Raw genomic sequence first — 13,410 nt, forward strand, 5'->3', positions numbered from 1 at the left:
TCACTAGGTGCCCATTGTATTGTGGGAGATAATGAACAGTCATTTTCTGTAGACTTTCTTTGCACTATACCAGACTTTAAAGACCTATATTGTATCCCCTCCAACTTTTTTCTTTCTGAGATAAAGTCTAAGTTTTGTGTTGCATGAAAGCTGTTCCACATCTCTGATAACCTCTATTCCTCGTCTTTGTACATTTTCTAGTTCTACTTTATCCTTTTTGAGAGTCTCACTACAATTGCATGTGATGTTCAAGCATGTATTCAAAAATCAAGCTTTTTGCAAAAAATTGAACAAGCCTAACAGCCCACTTAGAAGATGGTTGGTATGTCCATTCACCCCATCAGTACTAAAGTATAAGTAGTAGCATCTAAACACATGGATATCTATTTGTCAGATCCCTTTCAGTAAATTTGTCACTTAAAGGATCTCTTATCCAAGTGGTGGTACTAATCAATGCCAACATCTTGACTTTTAAAATGGCATTTCTGAGAGCTCTTTTCTTGCTTTGTTGTCACAACTAGTGTTGGGGGCAAAAAGCTTCAAATCTTCTTACTACTGCTGAAGTTGGAAACTATATAAGGGACAAAAACAGGATCGTGTTTGAAGGGAGAAAACACAGCCTCAGTGCTCTGCAATTCAGCTCTTCTCGAGTGACAGGCTGACCTCTGGAGGCCATAGGCAGCTGGTGTAATTATAACAGCCTGAAATACATACAGGCCAGCACAGGCAATAAGGCTATGGACCCAGAACAAGGAAAATACAGCTATCATCTCTCTTCATTATCAGTAGCTCTTTACATTCTGTCCAGCTAGAAACTGAGTCTCAATATCCCTGTTCCTTAGTTTACACAGCTTGCTGAAAATGCGGGGCTGGACGTAACCACGATGTTAACGCAGGGTGCAGATGCGCAATCATCCTTCAGTTCTGTGTGTGGGAGCACATACACGTAGCGAGCTCCACATCACCAGACAAGGGAGTAACAACACTTAGTGGCAGCTGCCTTTAAAGCTTTCCAGGTCACGATACCCTGTCACGCTGTTGCTATGTCTCCTGCAGAGCCCCTCTCCTTTCACGCTTCTCCTTTCCCTAGGTAAATATACCTTGACAGCACTACTGTACAAGCAGGGGAGAGAAGCGCTTACAACTTCATGAACATCTGCTAGTTCATAGCAAGATAATTTTAAGGAAGATAGCAATCAGCTATAAAGCTGATCTCTGTAGTCACATATTAATGGCATACTGAGACAAACTGGTATCAAAGAGAATGTCATGCACTGGGGAGTCTGGAACTGTAATATAACACATGGACCTGCCAACTGAAGAATCTCTGAATGCCATGGATTTTAAATAGCAGGTAGTGTTCTGCTGACATTTATGATTATGCTAGGGGAAATGGGAGAGATAAAATGAGATTCACTTTGACAAAGTAAGCAATGATTTTGACTTTTCAGAATTGCTATTAAAGAGGTTTTCAGCCACATTCTGATCTCATAGAGTATGATGGTGTAACAGAAATGACAGAATTATACCAGTATGAAGATAGCATTGACGTGGTCAGAATCAATTGAGATCATTACAGATAAGAGTTTTGGCACTTATTCCCTAATCCCCTTATGGTGCAAGTTTTAACCTGACTCAGGCATACTGCAGAGTTATTTCTGTGATCCCACCTCATATCTGACTCTCATTTTCAGATCTGACTGAAAATTGAGTGTAAGTGGCCTCATTAACACCGGGGTTGAGATTAGGTAGCAGTGTCAACAGTTCAGAGAGGCTTTGTGGTTTTGTGCTAATGAGAGCAAGATATATGTTTTGTTCCCACATCAGAAAGTATTTCCTATGTGACTTGTGGAAATCTGGTTAAAAATTCTACTCCTCAGTTGCCCAGCTGTAAAATGGGGTACTATTACTTATTTTGTAAAATTCTTTAAAACCTTCTAATGGAAATACACTTAGTATCATCCTCGCAGAAAAATAATTTTTAAAACCTAAATGAAAACATTTTTAATGGAAAGATGCTGCAGTGTCCAAGGTGGATATTCTTATTTTCTTATAAGACCACCATTTTAATCTGGTCTATGTAACTTCAGAAAGGCCTTAAGCTAAAGTGGAAAATGACGCTGAAGCTGGAGAAACAGTCTCTGCTTGAGCAATACTATTACTCTGCCTGTATAATTATAGCAGTCTGTTGATGCAGTTTTCCCAGCCAGACAAACCTTTAGACATTACAGAACATGGAGTATGTGCATCAGCAAAGAGAAGATGTTAAAAAAAAACATAAACAACTATTAAGTATAAAGATGTAAGGAAAACATTATAGTCATTCCTAGCATTTCTATTGCTGTTAGATTTGTTTACCAAACTATTGTGGCTTACCACTTTTTAAAGTCAGTTTCGTAACTCATACTACTCACAAGTTATGGATAACTCTTCTTCCTTGGATCCAGGAGGAGAAAGAATAGTGTTCTCCTGGAATTAGTGTAACCAACACTTCACCTTCATCCTCCTTTCAAATATATTCCTTACAGTACAGACTATCTCCTGAAATTATAAGAAAATAAAATGTTTCACAAAAAATGACAAAAATAAAAGCAAAATTATATAAAGTAATAGGAAAAAAAGCACAATAATCTGAATATTACTTTATCAGCTGATATTCAAATGCATTGTCCCTTAAATGTTTTCAATATCAGCAGTATTTTAAAAGGCATATCATCATTCAAGATTTCCCTTCTTTGTCCCCATTATTCAATGTCATGGTAGGAAGATGAGAGCATTACCATCAATATCACTTTTTAATTCCATGCCCTTGAATAAGGGCAATAAGAACCCTGCATAATAGAGTTTTCAGTGGAGAGAGTAAATGGGAATCGGTTGTTAATTCAATACAGGATACAGCAGCTGCCTCTCCCATTTCTTTTCTCAAGGTAATACTGTGCCTCCAACTGTCATTATATCCAAGAATCAAATTATTTGAATTCTGGACACATCAGCACAAAACTGAAGACTCCCTGCCAACTTCGTAGCCTGCTTCGGGAAGAACATCACAGAGCATCACTCATTTATACGACTGCCAGTCTGAGACTGTAAATTCAGAAAACAAGAAGGCCTCAGGTGCTGCACTTTAACATGTCTTTCTGCTCCTGAATCACCCCCTTTACTACCCCCATCATATAAAAGGTAACATTTCATCTCTGAAAGGCAAGGCTTTCAAGCATCTGCCAGGATGAGCATAGACCCTGTATGGCCTCCATGTGAATTGAAAATGAGACTATTAAGTATATTAATTGATAACGGTGACTTGTGACTTGGAAGGAGATTCGTAACACTTAGAAAAATAATCTATAAAGATTTTTGTTGCTCTAAGAAGACAGTGCAGCATCAGCTTATTTCACTTGCAGCAGGTTCATTTCTTTTATAGAGCACACTGCACTGCAGGCAATGGAAATTTTAATGGACACCGGAACAAACTGTCTATCCCTTTGCCCCATGACAAAAAAGAAACCATGAAAAGATACAGAACAGAGAGATTGAGATATGATATTAGAAAACATTTAAGGAATTGTAATTAAATTAAGATTCAGAAATCTGTCAACGAGATGAAGGTTAAACTGAAAGAAAGCTGAACCTTGTCTGAAGCAGCCTATTGCCTCCTGCTGTGGGTTGCTTTGTACCAGTCTAATTAGAGGGCATATCTCTGAAAGGCTCATAATAAACCAGCAGATCTCTGACAGTTAATTAATAAACATGTTTTGCAGAAGTATACCATGTTCCATTCAACACTCTTCAAGTACCTTGCAGGCATTAATGGCCTTAATCCATCACTCTTTCCCTTTTTAAGCTACAAGTCCCACTCCATAGGTGGGAAAACTGAGGCACAAGATTAACATAACTTGCCTAAAAATCACATAGTAACTCAGCCAAACTTATACAAGAACAGAACTCAGATATCGTGCCTTGTGTGTAACCGTTCAGCCATGGGCTGTTTTGCCTCTGCTGGTGAAATAGGCATCAGTATTGCACATCATCACTTACCCAGCAGTGTGGATACAAATCTCCTACATTCTCAAATACTGTTTGAACATTCAAATAATATTTTATATGGTGGCTTTCTGTGAGTTATATATGAAAGTGATTGATGCACTGATGAAGTATTCTCCTCTCTGTACAAGAGACCAGCTGCTACAGTATGTAAAGTTCAGCCATGTTTGCAGAATCAGGAGTTAGCAGCCTGCAAGGACATTTGGGCATTGGGTCATAAAAGTAAGTGAGGAACTGCAAGATGAATTTCTGCTAAAATAAATGCATCTGATGACAACTATGGTTTATTTTTCACATATGAAGATTCACCATTTCACTGTTTGTGGCAATACTCAAGCAATGCTGAAGCCCCCTTAAGCCCCCTTATCTATGTTCTTTGCCAACAGCTTTGAACAGTAGAAGTAAGGATCATTATTGAAGGATAATCAAAGACTTTACTCAGTAGCTAGGATGATCAAAAAACTCCAATTACACTGTTTCTCTGCTGAAAACTTGGTTTTCATATATATAAACTTTTTGTTAGAAAACACATCATGCATGAAAAATCTATTTAAGATTTTCAGGAAAAAAAGATTTTTCCTTTTTAATGGAAACGTTGAAAATGCTTTTTTGCTAAATACTTAATGATCATCTCTACTCTTTCTCTGACATATTCTGATTACATTTGTACACTGGTGTGACTCAGTGAAAGCCTGTAAGCAGGGGTGAAAGAAGTGCAAAAAGTTGTATTTCTGTGAAGGTGCTGGAACAGGTCAGGGGGAAGGGAATGCTGTAACATTGGTAACTGGAGTCAGCAAAAAGTAGCTGTTGCTCTACAGTGTTGATAGAAGAATAACCTTTTTAACACATGACCCAAATTAATTTGGATTTTGTAGTCCAGCAGCCCTGTGCTAGCTACTCTTCACATGACTGCTGGGATGTTTTCTCTCCAGGGCTGTATCTTCTTGGTTTGTTTGGTAAGAGCTTGTGAGTAAGAAGGCTATGAAAGAAGCCTGAAAATCAAGACAGACCTTTGTTTTCTTGTTTGGTTAATCATTGCAGCCCTCTGTCTAAAGGACAAAAATGTAAAAGCATTTCTCCTGTGTGAAAGCTACCACAAATGGGTGCCAGGCTACTAGTGGTGAAAAGGCCTGGATTAGCCAAACGACACTGGAGGCACAAGTGTAGCATGTCAGCAAATGAGCATCTGAGATACAGGAGACAAGGCAAAAGCACCTACATATAACAGGTGAGAGTTTAGATGAGCTTATTCATAACTGACTGATGATACTCATAGTAGTGAAATGCAGTATGATGACTCCTGCTGTCTATATAGCTTCAATGACATATGATATCAGTAACAAGATGTATTTTGCCTTTCTGTGGCAGTAGGTTTGGATTCTTCTTAGTATACGGAGTAGATTCTCAACCATGTTGGCTGACTCTTAACAACCAGTCTGAGCAGAAATCTCCTGGGCAATGGTCAGCTGAGCCCTAAACTTCAGTCTCCAGCCTTCTGAGTTTTCCAGGCCTCTGATTCTGGGCTGAGATTACGGTTTTCCTTTTCTTTTCTCTTCAGATATGTGTCTTTCACCTCATATTAGATAAATTTACTGATGTATTTTACACTGCCTGCTAACTGGTTTTGAGATACAGACTATTTACCTATTTATATTTATGTTAAAGAGACAATCACATTAAAACTGAAGTTCTACAATAAGAAATGTAGCCTTCAGTCTGTCAGTATCTTGCAATGTCTTGACAGCTACATAAAATAGTGTTACATATCATGTTGGTAGCTTATTAAAATAGCCAAGATGTGGAATCATCAATCTAAGGACGCGTTGCAAAAGTGGGAAATTCTAAGTCCCACTTGTAAAGCAATGGTTTGTCATAGAGTGGTTATGCCTTTTTCATACTCAGGAGGTGTGAGCGCCGAGGAAGCTGTAGCGCAGCTCCCCTGGAATTCCTGGAGCTGGACCAGGAGCGAATTTGACCCAACATGCGTGAGAAGCATGTTGTTCAGCTGATAAGGAAACTGAGAACGTGCATCAGCAAACACAGTTTGTTTATCCCGTAATAACTGTTTTTGAGTAGAACAGCAAAAAAGAGACTGGGGCTGCACTAGACAGATAAGAGTTTTTACCAAAAGGACGACCAAAGGTCATATGAGGCCTCCTGGAAACTTCAAAAGAGAAGCTTTCAGTGGGAATGGATGACTAAGGGAATTGCAAAGGGTCTCTGGAGTCTTTTATCTTTGTGCTACCTCTTCAAATCTAGCTCAACACCTCAATAATTTATTGTTGTCAACATCTGATGAATGTTCACTGGGCTCAGCCTTGTTCCTAGTGCACAGGTGTTAAGGTGTTTACAGCACAAAAATCCCCACCACTGCAACCAGGGCTAACTGGCTGCCTTGTTAACCATCTCAGCTAATAATCCAAAGAAAGAATGTGTGGAACTGCAAAGTGAGCTGCTATCTGGTTCATACAGCTGGTTTCTTTAAGTCAGGAAAGAATCAATAACAATGCAAGTTTCCCTAGGGTGCATGGACTTTGGGTAAAGAAAGACCTTCAGAACTTTTAGGCAAATGCAAAGTTCAGTCTAAAGAACCTGGGCCCTAACACTTTCTACAAGATCATGAAACAATATTCCTCCAGTCCTTACTTTCAGCAGTCTTTCACACATCCCTTATACCATGTCATCTTGCATCATGCATCACATATGGTGAAAAGGTTGTAAGCATAATGAAATTATAAATATTCCCAAGGCTTAATACTGTCTTTTTGACTCAATTAAGTTTGATTAGTTAATCAAATTAAGTTTAATTATGTTAACATGGATTCTTTCATCTGAAGAAAAATGCCCAGTCTATTAAAATTATTCTCTAAGTAGTATTCATAACTTTGCAAACATACATAAATATTTTAGACCATTTCAGAGTTAAGAATCTGAGAGACAGAAATTTGCTAGTAAAAATAGACAAGACTGATGTCACAGAGCACCTTGACTCAGAGCTGTTTAGCACAAGATAGGAAAGGAACAGAGGTGACTTTCTGACAGTCTTAGGCCATCAACGTATTCAAGAGCAGCTCTATAGGGCCATCTGGCAATTCAAGATAGACAGAATAGAGTTTTATTACCACAGTGATCCTTCTCTAGCTCATTTCTGTGTCAGGACCTGCAGGGCTCAGAGGCATGAGAATATGACGCTCTAAATCAGCTTGCAACCTTCTGTACTAAGGAATCCACCTGGATTACTGTACTTTTTCTACCTTGTACAGTCCAGAAGCACAGACAAAGCTGAGAGTAGACTCCAGCTACAATTGCTTCTAGTGTTTCTCTCTAACCACTGGAAAAAATTAATTGGTTAAATTCTTGGTGATACCAAAGTTGTTCTGTAGACAACCTTTGGCTTCACTTGACCTCAGAGCAGTCAAGGGCTAATTTACCATAGTGTAAGATAGATTCAAGATGGGTGTCATTGTTGTTTGTGTCTACACAGCAGTAGTAGGAAGGGGATTTTTTTTTTAAGTTATTTCATCCTATCAGAGGGAAGCCTGAAAGAGTATTCTGACAGATATTCCATTTGTTACTAAATTGTCTGACATATGTAATACTTTTATTCATTTATGTTTATTCACGTACACATTTCACTGAAGTTCTGTCTCCGATCCCTTTAGTTACCACCCTGCCATCTTTCAAATCTCATCTGAAATTCACTTCTGTGAAGCCTGAAAAAGTGGTTTGGTTATCAGTTCATACGTAAATTCTCTACCTTTCAGAAGACTACTGAACATCTTTTATGTTCATGTGACTCACTGGAGTCACTGCATGATCATACAGCTGCCACTTTGATTTTTCCTTACCTCATTCCCTCCATACTATTTGTTACACTCATTGTGTCTGGCTAATTTTAGATTATCAGCTTTCCAAGCAAAGGCCATTGTCTAGGTGTTCCTACGAAGCCTTGACCTGATTGCATCTTTGCATGGCAAAGAACAAAACCAATATATATAAAAATAGATGATAATAATAAAAATTTCTCCTAAGTGGCAAGCGGTAAGAGGCAGTATAGTAAATGAGTGTAGCTTCAGTGTCCCACTTGCACAGAATGTACTCACTGTAAGCCTTGTTGCAAAACCCCATGTTTTGGCATACCCGGTGCTCTGTCACGTCATAAGCATTGCAGAGGCTGGGTACTATGTTAATGACATTATACCCACCTACATCCTGTGGTTTCTTATTGTCTTCTGCCACTTCTGCCATTTGGATACAGAGATAAGGAGCAGAGCTTATCAAACTCAGCCAAACGTATACAGATTAAGATCAAATTACTGTAAATGTTAAATAATGATTTATAGTTATAAAGATTAAAAGAAATTCTGTGTTGTAGTGTGCATAAAACGGTCTCAGTTAAGAGCTGAGTTTCTGATTATCCATACAACAGAAACGATGGAGCATGAAACTCCTATATTGCAATTCACTGATCCCTCTGTTGTGCCTGTTCAAGGGTGCTTGGGGCTGTACTCTAAACTGGATGATTGAAATGACCCTCCCCAACCCACTTTCACTATGGACGACATTAATAATCCAATTTACAGCAGGGCCCTACAAACAGGTATGCTAGAAGAAACAGGAAGGTGACAAACTGTGGCTCAGATTAGGAACGAGAAGCTAAGAGTGGAATTTCTTCAGCCAGCTTTACTCCTAGTCAGAATCTCATAAAATCATATCCAAAACCCTATCACGAAATCCAACAAAAGTCATGCTACAAAACAACAAAGTGCTCTGTATTCACGCCAGCAATCCTGCATCAGCGAACCTCACAATCTTTCTTACTACTGATTCCCCGAGCTGTCGACTTCCCACAAAGTATCAGTTCTGTCCATTTATTATTCTCCATTTAGAGCATTGAGAAACTGATCTTGTGAAGTGTTGGCTATTCCCTGATAAAAATCTTAGCACACTAGGTACATTTCAAGAGACACTCGGCACTCTGTGGTAAAGATCCCTAGCGTATCATTTCATTAGATTTTCAACAAGTAAAAATAAATGAAATATGCTAGAATCCTCATAATCTTTCAAAGATTAAATATGACATGCACAAAGTAATCTGAGAAATTTTTAGCCTGAGGAATACCTCTGATGTGTTTAGCCATTTAGACTCTACAACTGGTGATAATGGAAGAAAAACTATGATACATTATTGAAATGAAGAACCTTTTTGTCTAGACTGAGCTGGAAAAATGCACTTGTTTCCATAGTTTGTGCCGCTGTTAGTTATTTGATGGAGAATGCAAAGCTTGTTGTGGGTAAAACATTTAAATGCTAAAAATGTGAGTGTTAAAATTATTTTTTTTTTCTATGTTCAGCCTCAGGAATAGACGCTTCTCTTTTACTATGTCTTCTTTACAATTGTTAGGATATGCACTAGGAAAGTAAAATGGCAGCTTACTGATGCACTCTTGAGCTGCCCATAGTCTAACCAGCGTGGATAAATAGTCTGTGCGACTAACTCCAACAGCACTATAGGCTGCTCCATATACATCTTTACTGTTACTTGGACCACAGAGTAAAACTGGCTTAGATACATTTACCCATACTGCAATCATACCTCTGACTGCTAGAAAGACTGTCCATTAACTGTCAGTCCATCTTAGAAAAGAGAGAAAGATCGAGAAATCTTCAGAGTTGTCTGTATGGAGCTATCTTTGTCCATTTATTTTGGTGTTGGCAATGTTGGGAATTTAAATGTGAACCTGCTTTCAAGACAGTTTAAGCTAAAACACTTATTCTGGAACATCATTAGGTAAGAATGTGTATGTAATTACCACAGTTCAAATGACCAGCAGTTAACTTACAAAACTGTAGTGACTTCTTTCCTTGCAAACACGTCAAGCTCAAATATATGCACCCATCAGCTACTGTCACCAATATTATCTGCCAAACCAGCAGTTTCGTGGGAAAGTACTTTTCCTGCTTTCTCATCTTTCCATGTACTGCTGCAGATCTTGAGAAACTATTCAGATATTTTTCTGACCTTATCTCATAGCTTGGCCCATACTTTGCCTGCATCTGATGACTCCCCATTCTTTAATCCCCTAATTGCCTTCATGAATTCTTCCACTGCAAATGATTCTGTAGCACTGTTAAGATTGGAGGCTTTTATGCCCATAGGCCATTTTCTGTAGGTGCAATCCAAAATTTAAAGCAACTATGAATTTTTGGAAAGATGATGTTAGAAAATTCTCCTTTTTTTGAATGGTAGGTGATCATTGCAATATGTGATTATCAAATTTGATAACTCAGTAAATTGTTATGCATTTTCAGCTTCCTTAGCTAAATCATTAAGATACCTTTCTAATTTTCTCTGTTTGCTTCTGTTGCAGTTGCTACTTAGTTAGCAATTCTTGATTATTTGGCTTCCTTTTTACTCACTAAATTGTTTTAATTTCTGTTTTGAAAATTCCAGAAATGTTTTAATTGTTCAAGATGATACATGCTTTCTGTTATGCATAAGGGATAACACATATAGTAAGCATATGACATATGAATGCTTTCTAGTCAGTCTCCCTCTCCTCTTGGTTTTCTAATTTTTCAACCTGTATGATGTTTTATACTGGTCTGACAGGCAAAAGATATGCTGTGTGCTGTCACTCAGAATGTGAAGGAAAATTCAGACCATGACAAGGCCTTATATTAATAACAGAGGGTTTTAAACACTAAAATGGGAGCAAACAGTGAATGAGAAAAAAAGGTGAAGAAGAAATTTGAGAAAGAAAGAAAAACAGAGAGTACTTTGTCCAGTTTTGTGAAATATCTAACTTGGTTGCTAGAGGGATTAAATTCTCCCCAAAATATACATGAATTACATGGAAGTCAAGTCAGGTTCACTTACATGGAACTACAGCAAATTAAATGGAGCACAGTAAGAGTACAGTATAACACATTCAGCCCTTCAAAAACGTGACGGAGTTCAGGCATGTTTTTAAAATGAAATTAGACAGAGTTGCGGAGGAGAAAAGCTCTTTCCTCTCAAGACAATATTAGAAAATTAAACCAAAGATTTTCATTATTTGCAAAAAACTGCAACAATTGACAACAGCACAAGCCTTAGAACTATGCAAGTCTTGGAGTGCCAGAAGCAATACTCAACAGGCCTTGGATCTATCTTTTGGCAAAATCTGACAAAAATGAAGCATTATGTGTCTTCTCGTAGCTCTGCACTGATAAGACTTTATGCTGGACCACAGAATGAAAAAGAACAAAGACAAATACAAGTAATAACATTTTAGTAACATTTAAAATATGCTTCTACTATTCTATTTTCTTCTCTATAGGGAAATTTGTAGTTATACAAATTATAAAGGACAAAAACCTCCCAAATAGCTACCAAAAATGCAGTCATACAACTACTAGCGTGTACCTTTTCAGTTCTTACTTGAGTGATGTTGCAGGGATAGTCCACACTGTCTCAATAACATCCTACCGGTATCTGAAAAAGAAAAGAAAAAAAGGATTATTAGTGTAAAATCATGCAGTAGAAACAGTTCCTTCTTTCATTTTTCAAATAAGCACATTTATCTTTCAACATTTAACACATTTAAATGTCCAACACTGCGAGACAGACATAAGAGAGGTAGTTTCTAGTTTTTCTGTGGTTGTCACATATTATCTGATTTTTTCCATGAAAGATATAATCTATTTAATATTTATGTACTTCATAGAATGCCTGTGAAGCTTAATGCACCATTTGTGAAATGCTTTGGGAATCTTAGTTTTACAGGACTACAGCTTTATAAATGTATTATTTTTGTGGCTATATTATCTAATAGTTACATTTAGGACCAACTAGAAACATAGTTTGCTAAGCAAACAGACTTTGCTTGCTGAGTTTGATATGTTTCATCTGAAACATCCTGGGATTGACCAACTTCTTCACTCAATTCAAGATTTTCGTGGAGCAGCCAAGGCCAGAAACTCGTGGTTGGGTGGTACGCGGCTCAGGGAGCTGGCAGAGAACACAGCCAAGGGCCTGGGTTCCCAGACTGACAATACTTGGTGATGCAGCCGTGCCCGAGACACCAAGCATCCTCACATGGACCTGGGAGCATGCCAACTTGCAAAAGTTTCCAGGCTCCTATGAAAAAGCCAGGACTCAGAATCCAGAAGTGCCATTGTAAGCTTAGGGGGAAGTAACTCAGGTTCAGGGGAAATTGGTATCGTGGGGCTTCTCTTGTGCTACTTTTTATTCAGTTCTAGGCACAGTGTTCTTGAAAAGATGTTTTCTGAAATGAATGAAAACATATTTTCTCTGAAAATACATTTCAATAAAATGTGGAAGAGACTTTTAAAAGTTCTGATATTTGTCTATAGCTTTAAGATACATTTTTTGTTTTAATTGTATATAACTCAGTAAGTTCATTTTCCCACTTGTGTGTACCATTGCCCTTCTAATTTCAGTCCCCGTGGATTCTAATCATCCATTATGATCAGCCTGTAAAGACAGGTTGAAAGACAATAATGCTCATACTTGTCTTGTCAGTGCTATTCTAACATTAATTCTTCTGACTTTGATAAACAGATGAAAAATACTACAAAGCAACTGCAAGCAGTTAGTACCCTCACCTCCCACAGATGTCCGTGGCCTGATCCTGCCAGCACGTACCCATGTGAAGATTCAGTGGTCCAAGCAGTCCAGCTGAAAATAAATGATTTTCTTTTTTTAGAAAAGTTAACTAAGAAGCTGGATCTCCCAATGTCTTTTAAAAAGCAAAGCATAGCTGCATATACACGTGTAAATCTCCATCTATCTGTAACTTCTGCCTATGCGAAATGCTGACGAGACGGGCTCCATCCAGTCACCCAACCGCAAGAGCGAGGTGCCAGCCGAGAGGCGCCGGAGGGTGAGGGACGTCCGCCCCCAGACAGGGCCGCGGGGACCTGCGCCCCGGCGGAGCGCCACCGAAGCCCCGCGGGACTGGGGGGGCCAGGCAGCGCTGATCGCCTGCGGTCAGGCACGAAATACTGCCTGACTTTCCTCAGGCCTAAGTCACTCAACGCTCCCCTCGGCCGCACCACTTTGAGCGGGAATCACTGAAATACCCATGTAGCACAAACACGGAGGAAAATCAGTTTATGCTGTGTCTGTTCTGAGGTGGCGCTTGGCTCCAGCCCCCAAGGCCGCCAGAGCGGGGCTCCCTTTCCCCGCCGGGGCCTCGACCTTTCGGCATCCGCGGGCGCCGCACACCTTCGCCCTCGCCTCAGCGCCCTGCGGGGGGCAAATCTCGCCCGCTCGGGGGCGGCCGCGCCGGGAGACATGGCGCTGCCCGCCCGCCCTCAGCACGGCCGGCAGGGAGCGCTGCGGGCCGCGCCGCCGGGCCCCGC

At 39.4% G+C, this 13,410-nt stretch overlaps 2 long non-coding RNA genes across 7 annotated transcripts in view; one reads left to right on the plus strand and one right to left on the minus strand.

The window, feature by feature from the left end:
• Positions 1-13,410, minus strand: part of LOC112983112 (uncharacterized) — a 41,859-nt gene that overhangs the window by 28,290 nt on the left and 159 nt on the right. For 3 of the 6 annotated variants that reach the window (XR_010389433.1, XR_003259164.2, XR_010389431.1), the window contains exons 1-3: positions 12,652-13,262; positions 11,450-11,518; positions 2,415-2,541 (exon numbers count right to left, since the gene is read on the minus strand). This is a non-coding gene — a long non-coding RNA (uncharacterized LOC112983112). The other 3 variants (XR_003259163.2, XR_003259165.2, XR_010389432.1) reach the window with 3 other exon arrangements.
• LOC135328500 (uncharacterized) lies at positions 996-7,140 on the plus strand. The gene is made up of 3 exons (XR_010389434.1): positions 996-1,354; positions 2,928-5,269; positions 5,944-7,140. It is a non-coding gene; the product is annotated as an uncharacterized LOC135328500 (long non-coding RNA).

The sequence above is a fragment of the Dromaius novaehollandiae genome, chromosome 5, assembly GCF_036370855.1.
Source record: "Dromaius novaehollandiae isolate bDroNov1 chromosome 5, bDroNov1.hap1, whole genome shotgun sequence".
NCBI lineage: Eukaryota > Metazoa > Chordata > Aves > Casuariiformes > Dromaiidae > Dromaius > Dromaius novaehollandiae.